Below are 23875 nucleotides of genomic sequence, written 5' to 3'. Positions count from 1 at the left end.
AAGAGGGCATACAGGATGCTTGCCTTCATTAGTCAGGGCATAGAATATAGGAGTAAGGAAATCTTGTTACAACTTTATGAAACGTTGGTTAGGCCACAGATGGAATACAATGTGCAGTTCTGGTCACAACACTATCGGAAGGACATTATTCCACTGGAGAGAGTGTAGAGGAGATTCACCAGGATGTTGCCTGGTTGCAGGGGGATTTGATTGAGCTATACAAAATTACAACAGAGAACTAAGAGAAAGTGAGGACTGCAGATGCTGGAGATCAGAGTCAAAAAGTGTGAAGAAAGTGTGCTGGAAACCAGATTCTGGATTAGTGGTGCTGGAAGAGCACAGCATCTGGTTTCCAGCATCTGCAGTCATTGTTTTTATCTCGTTGATTTTAATCCTACTGTGAATCCTCTTGCAAGGATGCCTGCCTTGAAGAAGTTTTCCTCCTCTCTCGACAAGAATCTCAGGGAGTCCTTCTCCCACTGCAACTCCCAGGTCATTTCCACCCATCCACTCCACCCTCTCCTCCTTGACCTATCACCTTCATCCCCTCCCCCACTCACCCATTGTACTTTATGCTACTTTCTCCCCACCCCTACCCTCCTCTAGCTTATCTCTCCACGCTTCAGGCTCACTGCCTTTATTCCTGATGAAGGGCTTTTGCCCAAAACGTCGATTTCGAAGCTACCTGGATGCTCCCTGAACTGCTGTGCTCTTCCAGCACCACTAATCCACTATCTTTTTATTGCAGATTTCTTTCTTAAATTTAAACTCCTTTAGAAGCTATTTAAGGATTGTAACTTCTGTATCTAAGCATCAGCCCAGGCTTTTGGATCACCAACATTCTCTGTTCCTATTTCGTTTCCTTCTCTATAAGATGCCTTTGGATTTTGTTTTATACTAATGTAAATTATTGTTGACAATATGTACAAAAATAATAACATCATGAACACATGCAGATTTAAGCATTTGTATGTGTCACGCTTCTCTTTCCTCAAGGACTTCCCACGCCAAATTTTCATTCGTGAGCATGAGAATATAAACGATGCTTTGCTGAAGGTTCCTATTAATCAGCATCTTCCTTGGAGCACTCAGTTGGGTATGCTTCCCTACTGGGCTGGGAGACTTAATAAGCAAATAAATGCTACCATTGTTATTTAATGAGTTTAAACATTTTGTGTTTATTTTATCCACTTATAGATTGAAAAGAATTAGTCCCAAAGTCAAAATTATACACCACATGAAGCAAAGATTTGCCTTACTTTATATAACAACTTGATTGAAACAGTTTTAGAGTGAAAATATCTTCTCTGAAGTTAGAGCTCTATATAAATAGCAGACTATCATGTCCACCTTAAAATGTTAATATAATGTTTAAAGTCCATAATTATATATTATTATTAATTTTAACATTTTTTCTCCTGTACTGAATTATGCTGATTGAGCATGAAAGATTAATTAATTCAAACACAGCAGTAAATTTTCATTGTTCGTGCTTCCAGCACACAGCACTCTTATTTGTTTGTTATGTTATTAGCAAAGACAATATTTATTGTTGCTCCCTAATGATCCTTGAGAAGGTGATACAGATTCATCTTCTTCACTTGCTGCAACATACAGTAGGTAGTGATGCTGGAGAGGGAGTTCCTGGAACATGATCCAACAACAATGAAGGAACAGCAATATAGTTTCAAGTCAGAACATTTTGAAACTTGAAAGGGAACTTGTTCCCATGTGCCTTCTGCCTTTGGTCTTCTGGGTTGTTGAGGCTGTGGGTTAGAAGGTGCTGTCGGAGCACCTTTGACAAGTGGCAGCATTGCATCTTCTAGAATATGCATACTGCTCTCACTGTATGCTACTGTTGAGGGTGTAAACCTAAAGTGGTAACCATCCAGACTTGGAAATATATTGCAGTTCCTTCGGTGTTGCTGGGTCAAAGTCATGGAATTCCTTTCCTTTTGGGATTATGGGTCTGCCTACACCAAATGAACAGCAGTGGTTTAAGAAGGAAGCTCATCACCACCCTCTCAAGGGCAACTAGGATGGGCAATAAATGCTGATCCAGCCAGTAATGCCCACAGCCTTTGAGTGGATAAAACAAAATGTGGTACCAATCAAGAGGGCTGCTTTGTCTTGGATGGTGTCAAGCTGCTTGAATGCTATTGGAACTGCATCATCCAGGAAAACAGGGAGTATTCCATCACACCTCAGACCTGTGCCTGGAAAATAATTGACAAAACTTGAGAATCCATTGCTCTTGTGGCCATTGCATTTACGTAGCTGGTCTATTTAGGTTTCTAGTCAATGGTAGCCTGCAGGATCATGGTGGGGTTTCAGCTCAAGATGGTACAGGGTGACCGCCATTTCCGCAGAGTTGGTTTCAGTTACCTGTGGTTTACCACAACCCAAACACATTACAGGGAACATTCCAGAACCAGGGACCGGGGGCTGCCAGGAAGGTAAATTTCCCATTTTTAAATGAATGGGTTTGCACCTATCTGTAGTTTCGGGCTTCCACAATAGGTCTTGGAATGTATTCCATGTGGGTACGGGGGCGTCTATGTTATTACTTCAAGCACAATTATTACCTGCAACTTCCCAGCCCAAACCTGAATGTTGTTCAAGTCTTTCTGCATACTGGCATGGACTGCTTAGGTATCTGAGGAGATGTGAATGGTACTGTTAATTCTGAAAGTGATCATCCCACTTCTGGTCTTTTGATGGAGAGAGGATCACTGATTACACACTTGGAGCTGGTGGGCCTGGCACACTATTCTGAGGAAGTCCTGCACAGCTATCCTGGGAATAAGATGACTGTAGAATGTGGGGAAATAGATTGTGACATCTTGCAAAATGTCCATACTACAGAGGAAGAAGTGCCTGATGTCTTGAAATGCATAAACGTGGATAAATCCCCAGGACTTGATCAGTGTACCCTAGAATTCTGTGGGAATCTAGAGAAATGATTGTTGGGCCTCTTACTGAACTATTTGTATCATCGATAGTCACAGGTGAGGTGCCGGAAGACTGGAGGTTGGCTAACGTGGTGCCACTGTTTAAGAAAGGTGGTAAGGACAAGCCAGGGAGCCATAGACCAGTGAGCCTGACATCAGTGGTGGAGGGAATCCTGAGGGACAGGATATACTTGTATTTGGAAAGGCAAGGACTGATTAGGCATAGTCAATATTGCTTTGCATGTGGGAAATCATGTCTCATAAACTTGATTGAGTTTTTTGAAGAAATAACAAAGAGGATTGATGAGGTCAGAGGGGTAGATATGATCTATATGGACTTCAGCAAGGCATTCGACAAGATTCCCCATGGGAGACTGGCTAGCAAGGTTAGATCTCATGGAGAACAGGGAGAACTAGTCATTTGGATACAAGAACAGGCTCAAAGGTAGAAGACAGAGGGTGGTGGTAGAGGATTGTTTTTCTGACTGAAAGCCTGTGACCAGTGGAGTGCCACAAGGATCGGTGCTGGGTCCACTATGTTTTGTCATTTATATAAATGATTTGGGTGTGAGCATAAGAGGTATAGTTAGCATGTTTGCAGATGACACCAAAATTGAAGGTGTAGCGGACAGCAAAGAAGGTTAACTCAGATTACAACAGAATCTTGATCAGATGGGTCAATGGGCTGAGAAGTGGCAGATGGAGTTTAATTCAGCTAAATGCGAGGTGCTGCATTTTGGGAAAGCAAATCAGAGCAGCACTTAAACACTTAATGGTAAGGTCCTAGGCAGTGTTGCTGAACAAAGAGACCTTGGAGTGCAGGTTCATAGCTCCTTGAAAGTGGAGTTGCAGGTATAAAGGATAGTGAAGAAGACGTTTGGTATGCTTTCCTTTATTGGTCAGAGTATTGAGTACAAGAGTTGGGAGGTCATGTTGCGGGTGTACAGGACATTGGTCAGGCCACTGTTGGAATATTGCATGCAGTTCTGGTCTCCTTCCTATCGGAAAGTTGTTGTGAAACTTGAAAGGGTTCAGAAAAGATTTGCAAGGATGTTGCCAGGATTGGAGGAGTTGAGATATAAACAGGTTGGGGCTGGGGCTGTTTTCCCTGGAGCTTCAGAGGCTGAGGGGTGACATTGTGGAGGTTTACAAAATTATGAGGGGCATGGATAGGGTAAATAGACAAAGACCTTACCCTGGGGTGGGTGAATCCAGAACTAGAGGGCATAGGTTTAGGGTGAGAGGGGAAAGATATATAAGAGACTGAAGGGCAACTTTTTCATGCAGAGGATGGTACATGTACAGAATAAGTTACCAGAGGAAGTAGTGGAGGCTGGTACAATTGCAACATTTAAAAGGCATTTGGATGGGTATATGAATAGGAAGGGTTTGGAGGGATATGGGGTGCGTGCTAGCAGGTGGGACTAGGTTGGGTTGGAATATTTGGTCGGCATGGATGAGTTGGACTGAAGGATCTGTTTCCGTGATGTACATCTTTATGACTCTATGACTCTATAACTGGTGGTGTTCCTGCTGCCTTGATTATCTTGTTGGATTTGAAATTGTTGTATATTCAGAACTGGGAAGCACACTTGATTTGCATGACTCATCATTCTTTGTCCATTCATTTGAAAATCTTGGGGATCTAAATTCTTGATATGCTGTGCCAGCAGTAAAAGCTTTATCCAAGGATTTCTAAACATAAAAATATGTTTCTTAATGTTCTAATTTGGGGGAAGTGGTTGCTTAGTAGCAATGACACTGAATTAGTAATCCAAAAGTCCAAAATAATGTTCTGGGCTCAAGAGTTCAAATCTCATGGTAGAATTAAATTCAATTAATAAATGTGGAATTTAAAGTTGATCTCAGTACTGTTTACCATTAAGCTATCATTCAGAATCAGAAAAACCCAAATGTTTACTACCGTCCTTCGGGATATGATGTTTAGCATGTACGTGACTCCAGACCAACAACTAGGAGAAAGTGAGGACTGCAGATGCTGGAGGTCAGAGCTGAAAAATGTGTTGCTGGAAAAGCGTAGCAGGTCAGGCAGCATCAAAGGAGCAGGTGAATTGACATTTCGGGCATAAGCCCTTCTTCAGGATTCTCCTGCTCCTTTGATGCTGCCTGACCTGCTGCGCTTTTCCAGCAACACATTTTTCAGCTCCAGACCAACAACAACATGATTGATCATGAAATGACTTAACAGGTGACAGTTCAATCAGGGGTGGGTAACACTTGATAGCTTGCCAGTACTGTCCACAAGAATAAAGAAAAGAAAATTTAAAAAATCCACTGGCTTGATTTTCTCCCACTTTCTTTGCTCTGCCAATTTCTCTTCCAATCATGATGAGTTTTCCTTGTAGCATGGCATTAACCATGTGGCCATTCTTGGTGAAAGAGTCTGAAGAGTGAGTTGGCAAGTTATTTCAAATCCAGAGAATATTACTCCCACATTTAATCCTTGCATTCACCTATTGTACGCACAAAACTCTTTCCCTTAGTAGTCAGTGGACAATGATTAGGATTACATTAATGTCTCTTTTTCGCAGCCGGGGAATGTTGAAGCCCTATTATAGTGAATGCCCGCACAATTTTTACAACACATTTTTCCCAATAATACGAATTATAATGTGTTCCTTATTCTCCATTAGTACAATCCTTAGAGATTTGCATAAACTGATTTTAAACAATTAATTTTAAATCCAGTGAAGATGGCATTTCAGTAATTATTAGACAGATAAAAGATTGAAGATCACTTAGAGTGATCACTGGGAACACCATAGATAAACATAAAGCTGTAGTGGTGGTAGAACAAATTGTTCTTAACTGCAATTTAATGCCTTAGAAATAAAAAGTTCAATCTCATTCTTTATTGTTGAAATTCAGTGCCAGTTTGGACCCTTGAAATCATACCTGAAACGCCCTCTATTGAAACAATGGAGAACTGCAATTTGCATGAAAACAGCAATTGAAGAGATAATCTCATATTATTAGATTAGATCCCCTACAGCGTGGAAGCAGGCCCTTCGGCCCAACCAGTCCCTCCAAAGAGTAACCCATCCAGACCCATTTCTCTCTGAACAATGCACCTTACACTATGGGCAATTTAGCATGGCCAATTCACCCGACCTGCACATCTTTGGACTGTGGGAAGAAACCAGAGCACCCAGAGGAAACCCACACAGACAGAGGGAGAATGTGCAAACTCCACACAGACAGTCACCCAAGGCTGGAATTGAACCTGGGATCCTGGTGCTGTGAGGCACCACTAAGCCACCGTGCTACCCAGTTGCTTTTTCCTACATTGTTAGTCTATTCCCTCAAGACAATATTTAAATTATAAGGTTGCATAAATATAACACTTACAGTCATGAAGGAGTGATGTAAGAACTACCGTCTGGTTGATTTTGATCTTTGTTCTGTGACAAACTCTGTTTTTCCAAAATCTATGAGTAAATGTGCTAAGTACTGAGATTGCTTTTGCCAGTGATGAGTGAATTTGTTGTCAAATATAGTGTTATTGTGGAGGATGCTCCCAAGAAAGCAAAATGTCTGTAATGTGTAGAAGGTCTGGGAGGAGTGTGTAGTCAGTGGTGAGAGTGGTGGGGGTTTGGGATTTGTGTAGGTCGGGAGCTAGTGGTGGAGATGGGGGAATGATCAAAGATCTCTGAAGCCACTAAATGTCCTCAAGACTGCATGCATCTCAGAATTCAGGAAGTATGATTTATATGAAGGATTCCCACCTCCCAAAGGCAGGAGTCTAAATACATTTGGAAATATCCACTCCACAACACATCCCAAACTTGGATGTAAAGACAGTGCGAAAGTGAAACTCAGAGCCTGCAAGCTGGATCACAATATACTTTAAAAAAAGTGTCAAATGGACAAGTTTCCATCATCATGCAATCTCAACATTTGAGCAGAACAGTTGAGTGTGTTTGAAAGCCGATGCTTCCTTCCAGCTTTCTAAAACTGACATCTATTTACAATCATTCCAAACATGTGACTTACTTGAATTTCATACATAGGAAGACATCAACTTAGAATGCAAAATATTTATTTTTGCTGCATGTTGAAGGAGTGGGAAAATTCATGGATCATCATCCATGTTTACCATCGGTCTTCTGGTAGCTCACCCAAGTGCTATGTGTGAACCTTGCCAGGGTTAGTCAGTTGGCTATTTGATATTGCCTGCTCACAATCAAGTTCAATTATTTTCTAGCCCTATGCTTGCTAACTTACATGGTCTCCCAATCCTACAATCTCTTTATTTAAAGTTCTCATTCCTGTTTCAATATTGCCCATGTTCTTGTATCCAGTTGAACTTCTCAGAACTAACACATGCTCCCCCTTCAAAATATATCTCTGCTCCTCTACTTCTGGCAATTTGAATATCCCTGATCTTAAATGCTCCCTGTTTCTATGTCTTCAGCTCCAAGTTCTCGAGTTTCTTCAGCTAACATCTCTGCCTCACTACCTTTCTTTCATCCAGTCATATTCTCCTTCAAGCTAACCTTTCTGAACATGCTTTCAGTAATTCGTCCTTATATCTTCTTTAAAAATGAAATTTTATAGCAGTCCTGTGACATTTTGCTGCATTAATGGTGCTGCATAAACACAAAATATTATTGCAGTAGTTTCTCAGCTTATCATCAGGTTTAAATAGACTAGTGAATAATTAACAAAGGACGAACATTCTGGAGTCTTGGTGTATGAATGTTATTGAAGAAGTATGGGGACTTTGATGTTGGGCTCCAGCCAATAATCTGTTGCAGAATTTAACATAATGAGCCAAGAGGTAACCTCCTTCCTTAGACGGGAAATTGGTTGGCGGATTGAAGGCATCTAGCTTGGATATAAATATGTTTTTGTGTAAGAGGTACCAACAAGTCATGACTTTTAGAAATAAACACTAGGATCTCTACCTATTGCTTCATAGGAATAATTTTACAATTTTGTGCTTTTTGCTATCGCCATCCAGCAGTTTTTATGATTAATTTAATTTTAGAACTTTACTGTCTTTAGTCCCTTTTTGAAGTGAAAAACCACAGTATCTGTCATTATTTACAAATAACCTGGATGTAGAGCTGGAGTCAAGTATAAACAAGTTTTCAAACAGTTCCGAGTAAGACGTGTGGCTATAAACATTCATCAGGAACAATATTGTTTTGGTCTATTGTTGTTGACCCCAGAAAATTGTGAGAACAATGCGGGAATTGGTGTGGGATTGGACCTGCAGAAATCCACCGACTAACGGCCCTAGAAATTCAGGCTGACAAACTCATGGCTGAGAGCAGGGTTACTCAAACATCCCATTCCCAGATAAGTATATTGGTTAGCCTGAATGTCCTCCTGAGTGAGGGAGCTTTTTCATAATTGCATTGAAAATTTACTCCTTTACCTTCAGGAGTGCAGACCTCAGAATCAGTCTGGGCCCTCAATCCCCATGAGGTTCAGAAACCTGAAAGCAGAGTAAAGGACTGCCTTTGGCTCCATCCCCCTTGCCACCTGTAGCCTTTTCTGGATGGTTGCATTTTAATGAGAAAGACAATTGAGCAACTGTTAAATAAACTGCTGATTTGCTATCATTTATTTTCAGCTATTACCGCAGATTGCTTATGCCCTTCATGCCTAAAAGCTCAGCAGGGTCTATTTACTCCAATAAATCTGGTTATTTGTGGATTGTTACCAGAATAAAATGACCAATAAAGCTGCCAGATAATATTAAGAACCTTACTTCTCATACCCCTCAGGAAAGGGAGTCACCCACAGTCATCCCTCTCTGCTCTAGACTACATTTACCAGTTCTGACTGACTTTTAATGCCTTCAGGGTCACTAGTGATTGCCTTGCCAGCATTGCCCACATCTTGCCAACAAATGAAAATTAACTAAAGGGGGAGTCCACTGGAACAACTGATTAAATACAACACTATTGTTAATCATGAAGAAAAAAACAAAAATTTCAACATATGTAAATTAAGTAAACAAGCAGAATGTCGCATTGGAAAGTGACTAAGTGTGATGAAGAACAAATAGGAGAAAAACATGGCAAATTTAATTTAATTCAAATAGAAAAACACTGGGAGGTGTGGACAGACAGAGAAATTTTGCAATCTCTGTGCATTTACGATTAACTACTCAAAAAAGATCAAAATTCAGATGCTTTGCTTTGCCACATAAGATGAAGAATCTAAAAATAAGAAAGCACTGTTACAATTACACAGGATACTGGTCAAAATAATTTTAGAATTGTTGTGTTCAGTTCTGGATGCCTCATTCTAAGAATGATAGAGTGAGCCTGGAGAATTTCAAACAATAAATGACTAAAATGATACCTTTAAAGAAGAGACTTAGTTTCCATCGCATAACATGGGCTCTATTATTCAAAAAAAGCATTAAGGGGTAATGCAATGTAAAATAAATAGATTATCCATAAAACAAAGATGAAATGTATGATAATAACCACATCAATAAGAATCCAGAAAAGGAAGTGCTTGACAACAAGCCCTGAGGAAAAACTATGAGTCAAACTGAATGCTCTGGAAATTTTGAATAAATTTAGGGAACTCATTAGTTAGTGGTTGAACAGTAAAAACAAGAAGTACTTGTTGAAGAAAATGTGCTAAATTGAGGTAACTAGTAAGTGAGTTGTTGCAGAAATTAGTTTGTGATTATGACTGTCTCTGACATCAGAAATGCAATGCCAAAATAAATTTTGAATTCAAAAGAGGCATTTCAGAAATTCCAGGAGTTGGACAAAATATTTAAAGGCCAAAATAGCAGCAGATGGAATTTCATGTAATCAGACATAATGTACCTCACTTTTGAAGGAAAATAGACAATGCATAAATGTCTTCACACAGGAATAGTTAATAAAGAAGCTGAAAGAGATCCACAATTTATAGTAGTGACAATGAGCTTGATTTTATTAAATGATGGGATGCCCACCCTCCCATCATTGAAAAAGTCAGATGACAATGTGCTTCTGCACAGGGAGCACATCATACTTCAATGGGCATCATTTCAAGACTAGACATCTACTCTTATTTGAATAAGGATTCCAGCCTGTGACACCGGGCAGCCAATCAAATAGCCATCAACTCTCCAATCCCAGCAGCGCAACCAGGAGAAGCAGATAGGACTACACACAATTCCCAAAGTCAAAGAGACTGAGTGGTCAGTAAATTAGTAAAAGATAGAGCCAGGCTGGCAGGCCCCAGTATGAAGGGCACAGGAAGCTGACACAGACAGGCCAAGGAATGGGACAGCTGGGGGTAGGTAGACCAGGGAATAATCCTGCGATAATAAGTAGATTCCTTCCATCATCCATCACAAGCCCATTCAGTGAATGCTGCCAGGCTGAATGTTTGATCTGGGCCTCCCCTGTTGCTGGTTAAATCCTGATGGTGATGGGCTAAATCTCATTTTAAAAGAAGATTTTTTTTATGTGTGCAGAGGCACTAAATGAGATCAAAAATACAAACTTGGAAAATTATTTTGAATTAAAATTGTGAGAGCAAATCAGAACTCAATCTCACAAAATGTGAAATTTAAGTATGGATTCTTAGACAGAATAGTAAAGTGGAAATCTGTGTAATAGTTGAATAAACAGTTAGGTGATACAGGATTCAAGCTTTTCTAGTGCATGAAATGGTCAGTCATGTTCTCCTGTTCATAATCGTGTTACAATTTGATTAAAATTAAAAAAAGTGAAGAATATTTACAAAACGAAATCTTATCCTTTAATGGAGGAATCTAGAACAAGATAACAGTATACTTTTTTAAAAAGTATTTTTTCCAAGACAGGACTATTAATGATTTAATATCTAAGTGACCAGTTTAAAGTGGCCAGGCACTTGCTTGATTGTTGTTTATGTTGCAACATAAGCAATACTGGTATGAGGAAAACCTTTTCATGGTTAGAATCTGGAATGTAATGCCTCAAAATATATTTAAAGCAGGCTCCAACTGGAGTCATCTTAACTTCAATGTCTGTTTCAAATAATAATCCTGCAAGAATTCCCCATGTATTTGGTCTACTCTCCATTTATATCAAAATGAATTTTCTCTTTTTGGATATTTTATACTGTCTCATCCAAAGTGAACCACAGGCTGGAGAGTTTCAGTTATGAAGAGAGGTCGGACAAACTGGGATTGTTTACCTTGGAGCAGAGGAGACTGAGGGGCGTCATGATTGAGATACATACAATTACGAGGAACATAGACAGAGTAGATAGGAAAGAACTCCGCTTGGTGGAGGGACCAATGACCAGGGGCATAGACTTCATGTCAGGGGTAAGAGGATTGGAGGAGGTGTGAGGATTTTGTTTGGGACTGCAGATGCTGGAGATCAGTGTCAAAACGTGTGTTGCTGGAAAAGCACAGCCAGTCAGGCAGCATCCGAGGAGCAAGGAGAGTTGATGTTTCGAGCATAAGCTCATCATCAGGAATGTGACAGTTGGTGGGCAAAGGGACTGAGAAATAAATGGGAGGGGGTTGGGGCTGGTGGGAAGATAGCTGAGAATGCAATAGGAAGATGAAGGTGGGGGGAGCGATGGTGATAGGTTGAAGTGGAGTGTGGAGTGGATTGGTGGGGAGGAAGATGGACAGGTAGGACAGTTCAACAGGATGGCGCCGAGTTGGAGGGTTGGATCTGGGATAAGGTGGGGGGAAGGGAAATTAGGAAACTGATAAAATCGACATTGATCCCATGTGATTGGAAGGTCCCAAGGCAGAAGATGAGGCGTTCTTCCTCCAGCTCCTTTAGGGCATGGAGGTGAGGGGGGAGGCGTGGGCACAGGTTTTACACCTATTGCAGTGGCAAGGGAAGGTGACGGGAGTGGAGAGTGGGTTGGTGGGGAAGGTGGGGGGTATGGACCTAACAAGGAAGTAATGCAGGGTATGGTCTCTGCAAAACAAAGATAGGGGTGGGGAGGGAAAACAATCGAGATTTCTCTGCATGTCCACACCCATCATCTACTGTGTCTGTTACTCCTGATGTGGTCTCCTCTGCATTGGGGAGACAAGATGCCAACTTGCAGAATGTTTCAGAGAACATAGAACATAGAACATTACAGTGCAGTACAAGCCCTTTGGCCCTCGATGTTGCACCGACCTGTCATACCAATCTGAAGCCCATCTAACCTACACTATTCCATGTATGTCCATATGCTTGTCCAATGCTGACTTAAATGTACTTAAAGTTGGTAAATCTACTACCATTGCAGGCAAAGCATTCCATACCCTTACTACTCTCTGAGTAAAGGAACTACCTCTGACATCTGTCCTATATCTATCACTCCTCAATTTAAAGCTATGCCAACTCATCCTCACTGTCACCATTCCTGTAAAAAGGCTCTCCCTGTCCACCCTATCTAACCCTCTGATTATCTTATATGTCTCTATTAAGTCACCTCTCAACCTTCTTCTCTCTAACGAAAACAGCCTCAAGTCCCTCAGCCTTTCCTCGTAAGACCTTCCCTACATACCAGGCAACATCCTAGTAAATCTCCTCTATACCCTTTCCAAAGCTTCCACATCCTTCTTATAATGTGGTGACCAGAACTGTACACAATACTCCAAGTGCGGCCACACCAGAGTTTTGTACAGCTGTAGCATAACCTCATGGTTCTGGAACTTGATTCCTCTATTCCTAAAAGCTAAAACACTGTATGCCTTCTTAACAACCCTGTCAACCTGGGTGGCAACTTTCAAGGATCTGTGTACCTGGACACCGAGATCTCTCTGCTCATCCACACTACCAAGGATCTTACCATTAGTCCAGTACTTTGCATGCCAGTTACTCCGACCAAAGTGAATCACCTCACACTTGTCCACATTAAACTCCATTTGCCACCTCTCAGCCCAGCTCTGCAGCTTATCTATGTCTCTCTGTAACCTACAACATGCTTCGTCACTAGTCACAACTCCAACATCCTTAGTGTCATCTGAAAATTTACTAACCCACCCTTCTACGCCCTCATCCAGGTTGTTTATAAAAATGACGAACATCAGTGGACCGAACACCGACCCTTGCGGTACACCACTGGTAACTGGACTCCAGGATGAACATTTCCCATCAATAGACAATAGACACTAGGATTAGTGGTGCTGGAAGAGCACAGCAGTTCAGGCAGCATCCAACAAGCAGCGAAATCGACGTTTCAGGCAAAAGCCCTTCATCAGGAATAAAGGCAGTGAGCCTGAAGCATGGAGAGATAAGCTAGAGGAGGGTGGGGGGTGGGGAGAAAGTAGCATAGAGTACAATGGGTGAGTGGGGGAGGGGATGAAGGTGATAGGTCAAGGAGGAGAGGGTGGAGTGGATAGGTGGAAAAGAAGATAGGCAGGTCGGACAAGTCAAGGAGACAGTTACTGAGCTGGAAGTTTGAAACTAGGATGAGGTGGGGGAAGGGGAAATGAGGAAGCTGTTGAAGTCCACATTGATGCCCTGGGGTTGAAGTGTTCCGAGGCGGAAGATGAGGCGTTCTTCCTCCAGGCGTCTGGTGGTGAGGGAGCGGCGGTGAAGGAGGCCCAGGACCTCCATGTCCTCGGCAGAGTGGGAGGGGGAGTTGAAATGTTGGGCCACGGGGCGGTTTGGTTGATTGGTGCGGGTGTCTCGGAGATGTTCCCCAAAGCGCTCTGCTAGGAGGCGCCCAGTCTCCCCAATGTAGAGGAGACCACATCGGGAGCAACGGATACAATAAATGATATTGGTGGATGTGCAGGTGAAACTTTGATGGATGTGGAAGGCCCCTTTAGGGCCTTGGATAGAGGTGAGGGAGGAGGTGTGGGCACAGGTTTTACAGTTCCTGCGGTGGCAGGGGGAAGTGCCAGAATGGGAGGGTGGGTCGTAGGGGGGTGTGGACCTAACCAGGTAGTCATGGAGGGAACGGTCTTTGCGGAAGGCGGAAATAGACACTAGGTGCAGGAGTAGGCCATTCTGCCCTTTGAGCCTGCACCACCATTCATTATGATCATGGCTGATCATCCTCAATCAGTATCCTGTTCCTGCCTTATCTCCATAACCCTGATTCCACTATCTTTGAGAGCTCTATCCAACTCTTTCTTAAATGAATCCAGAGACTGGGCCTCCACTGCCCTCTGAGGCAGAGCATTCCACACAGCCACCACTCTCTGGGTGAAGAAGTTTCTCCTCATCTCTGTCCTAAATGGTCTACCCCATATTTTTAATCTGTGTCCTCTGGTTCGGCACTCACCCATCAGCAGAAACATGTTTCCTGCCTCCAGAGTGTCCAATCCTTTAATAATCTTATATGTCTCAATCAGATCCACTCTCAGTCTTCTAAACTCAAGGGTATGCAAGCCCAGTCACTCCAGTCTTTCAGTGTAAGGTAGTCCCGCCATTCCAGGAATTGACCTTATGAACCTACGCTGCACTCCCTCAATAGCCAGAATGTCTTTCCTCAAATTTGGAAACCAGAACTGCACACAATACTCCAGGTGTGGTCTCATCAGGGCCCTGTACAGTTGCAGAAGAACCTCTTTGCTTCTATACTCAATCCCTCTTGTTATGAAGGCCAGCATGCTATTAGCCTTCTTCACTACCTGCTGTACCTGCATGCTTACCTTCATTGACTGGTGTACAAGAACACCCAGATCTCTTTGTACTGCCCCTTTACCTAAATTGATTCCATTTAGGTAGTAATCTGCCTTCCTGTTCTTGCCACCAAAGTGGATAACCATACATTTATCCACATTAAACTGCATCTGCCATGCATCTGACCACTCACCTAACCTGTCCAGGTCACCCTGTAATCTCCTAACATCCTCCTCACATTTCACCCTGCCACCCAGCTTAGTATCATCAGCAAATTTGCTAACGTTATTACTAATACCATCTTCTATATCATTAATATATATTGTAAAAAGCTGCAGTCCCAGCACTGATCCCTGCGGTACCCCACTGGTCACTGCCTGCCATTCCGAAATGGAGCCGTTTATCACTACTCTTTGTTTCCTGTCAGCCAACCAACTTCAAGCCAAGTTAGTACTTTGCCCCCAATACCATGCGCCCTAACTTTGCTGACTAACCTCCTATGTGGGACTTTATCAAAAGCTTTCTGAAAGTCTAGGTACTGGATCTCCGTCATCCATCTTCAGAGTTACATTCTCAAAGATTTCCAGAACATTAGTCAAGCATGATTTTCCCTTCATATATCCATGCTGACTCTGACATATCCTGTTATTACTATCCAGATGTGTCGTAATTTCATCCTTTATAATAGACTCCAACATCTTTCCCACCACTGAGGTCAGACTAACTGGTCTATAATTTCCTGCTTTCTCTCTCCCACCTTTCTTAAAACGTGGTACAACATTAGCCTCCCTCCAATCCGCAGGAACTGATCCCAAATCTATTGAACTACCACCCTCTGTCTTCTTTCAGCAAGCCAATTACTGATCCAAACTGCTATATCTCCCACAATCCCATTTTTCTGCATTTTGTACAATAGCCTACTGTGGGGAATCTTATCAAACACCTTGTTGAAATCTATATATACCACATCAACCAGTTTACTCTCATCTACCTGTTTGGTCACCTTCTCAAATAACTCAATAAGGTTTGTGAGGCACAACCTACCCTTCACAAAACTGTGCTGACTATCCCTAATCAAATTATTCTTTTCTAGATGATTATAAATCCTATCTCTTATAACCTTTTCCAACACCTTACCAACAACTGAAGTCAGGCTCACTGGTCTATTCTTACCAGGGTTTTCTCTACTCCCCTTCTTGAACAAGGGAACCACATTTGCTATCCTCCAGTCTCCTGGCACTATTCCTGTAGACAATGATAATTTAAGATCAATGGAACATCTCTGGGATACACGCATTAAATAACCCCACTGCCTTGTGGCCGACCACATCAACTCCCCCTCCCACTGCACCAGATACATACATGTCCTGGGCTGCCTCCATCATTGACTTCTAGCCACCCAAGGCCTAGAGGAAGAACACCTCATCTTCTGCCTTGGGACCCTCCAACTACTCAGGATCAATGCCAATTCCAACAGTTTCCTCATCTTCCCTCCCCCATCTTATCCCAGATCCAACCCTCTAACTCAGGACCACTCTCTTGAACTATCCTACCTGTCAATCTTCCTTCCCACCTATTCACTCTACGCTCCACTCCAACCTATCACCATCACCCCCTCCACCTTCATCTGCCTATCACATTCCCAGCTGCCTTCCCCCCAGCTCCACCCCCTTCCATTTACCTCTCAGCCCCATCCTATCTTCCCACACCCCTCCCCCCACCCCCCCGTTGAAACATTGACTCTCCTGCTCCTTAGATGCTGCCTGACCGGCTGTGCTTTCCTAGCACCATACATTTTGCCTCCTTTACAAGGCTATGTGCCAAATGCTGAGAAATGAGAATTGAATAGTAAGGTGTTTATTTTTGACATGGCGAGTGTGTTGCTGGAAAAGCACAGCAGGTCAGGCAGCATCCAAGGACCAGCAAAATCAACTTTTCAAGCCGGAGCCCTTCATCAAGAATGAGGCTGGAAGGCTTGTTTTTGATGGGTAGACTCAGTGGGCCAAAGGGCCTTTTTCCATGCTGTAGACCTCTATGACCTCTACAACTTAATATAATTTTATTTTCTCTAATAGTTTGTAACACATGTAAGACTAATGCTTCTTACCTTAGTGCTTTCTATTTATGAAAATACATGATGTAAATAAGCTGCTGCATTAATATTCAAAGGCTTTGTTTGGCCTAAGGCCTTTGACAAGGACTTATGGTGTGTCCTTCATGTCACCATAGGTTTGTCTCCCATTTGCTTCACAATGACATGCAAGCACTGCATCTTAAGCAATGGATTCACTCCAGACACACTTCATGCTCGGTTCAGGGTCAAGCAAACAGTATCTTTGCACAGATGCTATTCTCAATCTTCCTTGCTTAAGTCTTCCATGTTCCCCTCAGCAAACCCTTCTTTGGAGTAGGGTTAATCTACAGAACAACCAGATCCAAATCTTCCCTTCTGTGATTGAGCTACAATATGCAGATGATACTTGCACACACTGGGAGGCTGAGCTCCAAGCCATTATCAACACTTTCACCAAGGCTAATGAGAGCATGAGACTTATACTAAACATTCATCAGACAAGTGTCTCTGCCATATCACACTGACTCCTGGTTATCAAACTCCATGATAAAGTGAACCACTTTCTATAACATATATACTGTCAACAAAGGCAGACATCAATAATAAGGCTCAGCCTTTAGTGTGTCAGCAACACAGCTTTCAGTCACCTGACACCAAGAGTATGTGAAGACCAGAGCCACCAACCCAGGAACTGGACTCATGGTCTAGAGAGCAACAGTGATAGCCAGCCTCCTATTTGGCTCAGAGCTGTGGACTATGTAAAGCAGGGACCATAAAAACTTGGATAAGTGCCATCAGTGCTGCCCCTCCCTCCCTTGTTAAATTTCTCCACCCTCACAAACATCTGGGACATTTCACCTCTTCTAATTCTGGCCTTCCATGTATTTACAACTTTAATCACTCCTCCTTTAGTTGCATTCAGAAGAAAAATATTAACTTTGTTTCTCTCTTGTCATGACTCACTGGATAGGCCCTTGTTTTCTTTTTTATCATGAACAAGAAACTCACTATTTATTGTAATTAAAAAGTTTCTAACCAATGGCAAGAAAGATAGGTGGATTGCTAACTTATAATATTATAACTTAAACTTTACCCTTTTTAAAATTCCTATATGTATGCAAACACACAAAGAGACAAATTAAGACACAAAGGTTATGGGTAGGGAAGGGAAAACAGTCAGTGAAGTATAGTTCGATCACAGAGATCAATGTTTTTTTCAGTTCCTTATGACACTTAGATGAGGACACAAGATTATGTATATGCGTATCCTCAGTCTTTATTCAGTGGTAAATAATTCACCCGTTCAGTGTCACTGAAGCTAGGTTTTCTCTTTTTCTTTCAACAAAGAGAATTTACAGAGAGAAATTTATAATGCGATGGTGAATGAGAACAGCTACCAGGAGATTTTTTTTATTCTTGATGAGAGAGAGTTAGTGGATTCCATTTAGCGGCTGGATGCTTTGCATGTATTGTCCAAACATAAAGCTCTAGTCACTTGGCCAGGAACCAATCAAGAAGCTGTTGCTGTGCTGAAATCTCCTGAACACACCCAGCTGGTCTTGATTGAAAAACCAATCAAAGGATTGGCTATGGGTAAAACTGCCCTGAACATATAATTCCTGAAGAAGGGCTGATGCCCGAAACGTCGATTCTCCTGCTTCTTGGATGCTGCCTGACCTGCTGCGCTTTTCCAGCAACACATTTTCAGCTCTGATCTCCAGCATCTGCAGTCCTCACTTTCTCCCTGAACATATATACGCATGGAGATGAACTGTCTAGCACCCTTCCCCATTGCTTGAATGAAGCAACATTAAAGATGCAACTCATAATGAATTCCACTAATTTTTTTTTAAAGAGCAACACCTTCTTCCACAGTTTTCTTGGTTTAAAGCAATATATTTTTACATGTTTTAGTCCACACTCCAAAAAAAAGTGCCACATCTAAGGCAGATAAAGCACCATTTTAAAAAAATGCATTTCATCACAAGGTAAATGATACATAGACAACAAGTCTCAAAATGTATATCCGTGTTACCTTATCCATTCTTTATTCTAGCCTTTGTAATCTTCCCCTAAAATTCTTAACAATATCCAACATTTTTACATCTGGACAATGTGTCTGCTATTACAGCACCTTTACCAGGAATATAAACAATCTTTTTATGGAATGTAAATCACTAAACAAATCACTCATTAGAACAAAGTAAAGGTTTTATCAGTGAAGTATGTCTTTCTGTCATTTCGACTTGATTTTGTTACTTACCTTTGTAACTAACTGTGGCTTCAGTGTTTTATTTTGTATTGGCAAAGTAGTTGGATGCTGCATGACAGTAATATATGGACTGGGCTACTTTTCATGACTTCAGTAAAGGTACTTCTCCACTCAAGGCTTGCGTTGTGCAAGTCTATGCTAGATTTGCCTATTTCTTTATGATCACTTTGATCATTTTTACTACTGCCTCCATGTTTAGCATTTGACTGGTGCTATTGTGGAGATGCTGTACGATGGATGTAGGTTCCTTCCAGCTCAGTGAGCAAACCTACATCCAGAATGTCAACATGAGCAACAAATCTCAAAACTTGCTAATGCTGTATGGTATTAAAATAATTGAATCCTTCAATCGAATTGAATCACAGTGCCTGGAATGCCATAATAACTGAAGTGTGGCAGTGGTTGATATCAGGTCTCACCCCTAGTAGTCAGAATTGTAGTTGATGGTGACAAAATAATCAGTTCCTGTAAGAATGAAGAGATCTACTCAAGCTTCACTCATCATCTGTCTGCGATATCATGTGTCATAAGCAGTTCATTAACTTGCTTAGCTTGGTATTTGTTACAAGAACTTCACTGGCTGATGTGGACCTTAATCTCATTACTCACATTTGACCAGGAGAGCCTTTCTCTTACCTTTCTCAGATTGGACTCAATTTCTTAATGGTTTGCATGAATGCATAGTTCCAGAAGATCATTTACAATAGCTACTACTCTGGGAAGGTCATTAATTAACTCATGCTGTCTGCATTAATATTTTTCTGTAGGACTGGAAAGGCCAACGAGTATTTGCAACCATTTGTGTCTCTTAAATGTTGTCTGGAATGTAATTAGAAAGCTTCTGCTTTCATCCAGCCTCACTTGCCAATGGTCATGCTTCACAATGAGTGCAGGACAGAGGTTTGTCTTGGCAAGATATGGCAACATTTCTTCTATAATTGTTTTTTTTATTCTCTTGTAGGATGTGGCTGGCCAGCATTTATTGCCCATGCCTTGTTGTCCTTGGATATACTTGTGTGGCTTGTTAGGCCTTTCAGAGGGCAGTTGAGAATCAACCGTATTGCTTCTGGTTCTGGAGTTACATGGAGGCTAGATCAGGTGAGGATGGCAGATTTCATTTTCTGAAGGACATCAGTGAACCAGATTTTTCCAGCAATTGACAATGGATCCATGGTCGTCATTAGATTCTTAATTTCAGATAGAATGGTTAAGATCACTTGAAATTTCATTGAGACTCTTTGGATTTATGCATACTGTCAGTTTGTCTATGTTTCTTTCCCTGATACAATGCCATTAATCCAGTGATTAGCAGTTGCCATCTTCTTGAATACTCCTTTTGTCCTGCTTTACTTTTTTTGTCTTTCAGGTTGAACTTCAGGAAGGCTGGAACTCTGCAAAAGCTGTTAAGTTGGTCTTTCACACACTGATTTTCTTCAGGATAATATTCACTAAGAAAACATACAAGATCTGTAAAGATGGGAGCTCTCTTGAGGTGTTGTGGTACTGTTCCTAAGCCTGGTCCAGGACGGCCAGTCTTCAAATCCCACTTGCTGCAGAGGTGTGTAATAACATCATTGATTAGAAAATAGGTAAAATTAAGAATATATTTTAGGATCAGTTCAGCAGTCAGTGGTTTAGTGGCCTGCAAAATGCTGTAAATCTCTTCTGGCACATTTAGCACTACTTGTCTAAGCTTTAGATTTGCTTCAGCAGATATGAGTGAATTTTACTTTGCATCCACTATCTGGAACTCAAGATCCCTGTTCTTCCCAACACATTAAGCTCTCAGTTTTCTTTTGTCATCTTAGGGTGGGTATCATTCCATCACATAGTGCTAACTTTGTCTTTGGGGGCTAAATTTTGGCACTGTTTTCAGTGACTGCACATAGATATGCAAAGCTCATGATGTAATACAAAGAAAAAAAACACTTCACATTCACTAATATTCTGCTTCTGCAGTCATTATTCGAAGGCCTATTTATCCCCATTAAACTTCATGATATCAACCTCTTATATTATGTAAAATGATATGTCAGAATCATCAGCTGACATTTCCATCAGCCATCTTTATCGGCTTCTTTTTTAAAATTATGTTTAGCTAAGAACTTGCATGCCAAGTGATTCCTGTAGTTAGAACAAACCTTTCCTGAAGTTGTACATGCTTCCTTGCCTAGTATGTGATGTCCATCACAATATTTAGACCCTTCCCTCTGATCTTGATCTTTATACTGGCTCTTCTGCATTTTTGTTTAGGTTTTTGCAACATATTGTCTTGTATGGCTTAGAATATCTTTTAGCATAATGTAAAGTATAATATATTCTCCCAATAATATGCTTTAGCTGATGATTGATGACCTTAGAGCTTCTGCATATATAAATAAGTTTCTACTCTCTCAGCAGGGTGTGCTTTCATGATAGGATCTCTAATACTGAACACAATCCTTTCTCTGATGGTGTTACCTTTCAGTTGGCCAAAGTCAGATGATCCAGCTAGATGTGTCAGTGTGATCAATAGTCTCCCTTACCTGTGATATTGAATAAACATTAATATGGGCTTCAAAGTGCATCTTCAAAGCCTGTAAAATCCCCATTGTCAGGTTTTTCTGCTCTTCAGTGAGATGGAGAAAATACAGCAATGCAGCGCTGTTCCCCTGCACTGATAGCAGGGTTGCCACTTCAATTTGCTCAGGCTTTTTATGTCATTCTGCAGCCATCCATAAGTTTGACATCGAAGTTGGTAAAAGAATCAATCTTGTCACATATCTCCTATATACAGCAGGTAATGGAAACTTTGCAGGCATTTTGACTCTCTCAGCAAAGCTGCAGCTTTTTAAAAATCACATTCTTTGCTAATTCTTTCAGTAGCCGGCTGTTGTATAACTCTGAAAACTCACATAGTTTTATCTGCCCCGTTCCTGACACGTGTTTCAAGTGACGTGCGTTCAATGGGTGCCACCGATTACTCACTGAGGTACCAAAGGCAGAGGTAGAAGTACAGAAAGCTGGCCAGTACACTAAACGCAACTATGTTTCTCCGAACAAGGAAGGTAGGAGAACCGCTTAGAAATGCAACTTTCTCATCCCTTGTTTCTCCAGGTTATTTTATTGAATCAGGGAAGTGTCATTATGGAACATCTACTCCCAAATAACTGCGAAGGCATACTGTAATTGGTGGTTGGGTATGGACACATCCAAAATAGCGCTGTTTAGGAATTTCCCTCCCAACAATGGGTAACTGCACCAATGAAGCACTTCGGGGTAACACATAAATTTTTCTCTTTTTTGCCACACAAATTATGCTCTGGTGCCTCACAATTCAGGGTGCCCCACACTAATATCTAGTACAGGCACGATGGGTTGAATATTTTGTGCTGCGTGGTTTTGACTATTAAATATTGGCTTTTAGAAGAGTGGCTGAATTATGTTACGAATATGTATCACATGCCCACCACCATCTCCAACCATGCCCCACCTCACCCCACCACAGCCTGAGTTTATCACTTCTTTAGATCAAACGGTTGCTGGAGTCAGAGGCTCGCAGACTGACGTTAACTTCACGAAACGAGGCTACTGCTTTCAGCTCTCAGGGTAATCACAGGGGGATGAACGGAATGCTCTCTTAGAATCTGCACAGGCCGAGCGCTCGGCGAGTGGATTGAAGTTTCGTACGACCGCAGAATGGTCCTTCCCCTTAGTTGAATGCTATGTCCAGAGAGCATTCAGAACCTGCCAATCACTTTCCCTTGGAGCTACACATTCACAAAGATGAAGACGTGATAGAGAGAAAAACAGTGTAAATCAACGTAAGAAATGTTAAAAATGTAAAATAGAGGGAGTCACTCGGTAACTTAATCATCCCCTTGAAAGTAATTGCTTGGTGATTACCATATTCATAATCTCCAAGGATATATTTCACTGATGGAAGGTTGGCGAAAAATACAAAATTGATAGGTCATGATCTGAGGGGAAATCGAGGTTGTCTGTTTGGCTGGGGTTAGCTCACAAGAAAGCGTCCACATTAACTCTTTGTTTTCTGTTCGGGCTATTTGTTGTGTACTTTCACCAATTTCTTCGTTTTGAGCTGCAGAGAATTGTTCACTGTAAGAGTTCATTCAAAATAGGATGATTCAATAGTAAATGTATACCATGAATCACTCGCACAGATATATCTGCGAACTCGCACAGACATATCTCTGAACTGAACTGGTGAATTGTAATGTCCATCTGAAATTCTGAGACGAGTTGCTCACGAAACATTAGAAAATGACAAAGATTAAATAGCCCCTGGGCATATGGAAATGCACACCTTGTGTTGGAGACAGTGATACTCGGCACATTTGTATTTAATTTGAAATTATTACATGGCAAGATTTTGACGAGAGACAGTAATCGTTTACATTCGGGTGTAATCCTACTCCTTACATTCGAAATGTAACTTCTGAAAAATATTATTATTTTAATAAGTATCCAGAATAGCTTTAGTGTGAAAATAAACATTGTTAACTTAGATTTGACTCGAAGTCCTATACAAAAGGTAAACTCACTGTGCCTGTGCCGGTTAACAGGACCATCATTTCAATGTTAGGACAATAGGACTGACAGGATGATGAAGACAGAGGGATTAATGACTGAAAAAGTAAAACAGAAACAAATAAGGGGGATGTTAACAATAGGTCAATTGAAGCAAAATACAAGAAGTACTGATTTTTAAGAATCTGCAAGGCTTTGGGAAATGTGAATAAACTAAATAATGAAGACAAAAAAAGAATAAACATCCAAGATATATTTTTCCAAAGGTAAAAACAGAGAACGAGGCGGTGGACTGGCCCTCCACAGAATGACCACAGGATGTGATTTATGGTGCGATAGGAATGCTTTCAGCTTTTTAGCTTTGTTTGGTTCCCGTTACTGGTATTGGTAAATTTTAAACATATTGTCAACAACGTGGGTTAAGAGGGATTGGTTTATCATTAACAATCCGAAGGAGTGTTTAATAAACAGGGGCTGTTGTTTTAAA

The sequence above is a fragment of the Chiloscyllium punctatum genome, chromosome 1, assembly GCF_047496795.1.
Source record: "Chiloscyllium punctatum isolate Juve2018m chromosome 1, sChiPun1.3, whole genome shotgun sequence".
Lineage (NCBI taxonomy): Eukaryota > Metazoa > Chordata > Chondrichthyes > Orectolobiformes > Hemiscylliidae > Chiloscyllium > Chiloscyllium punctatum.
This window is presented reverse-complemented; position numbering follows the sequence as displayed.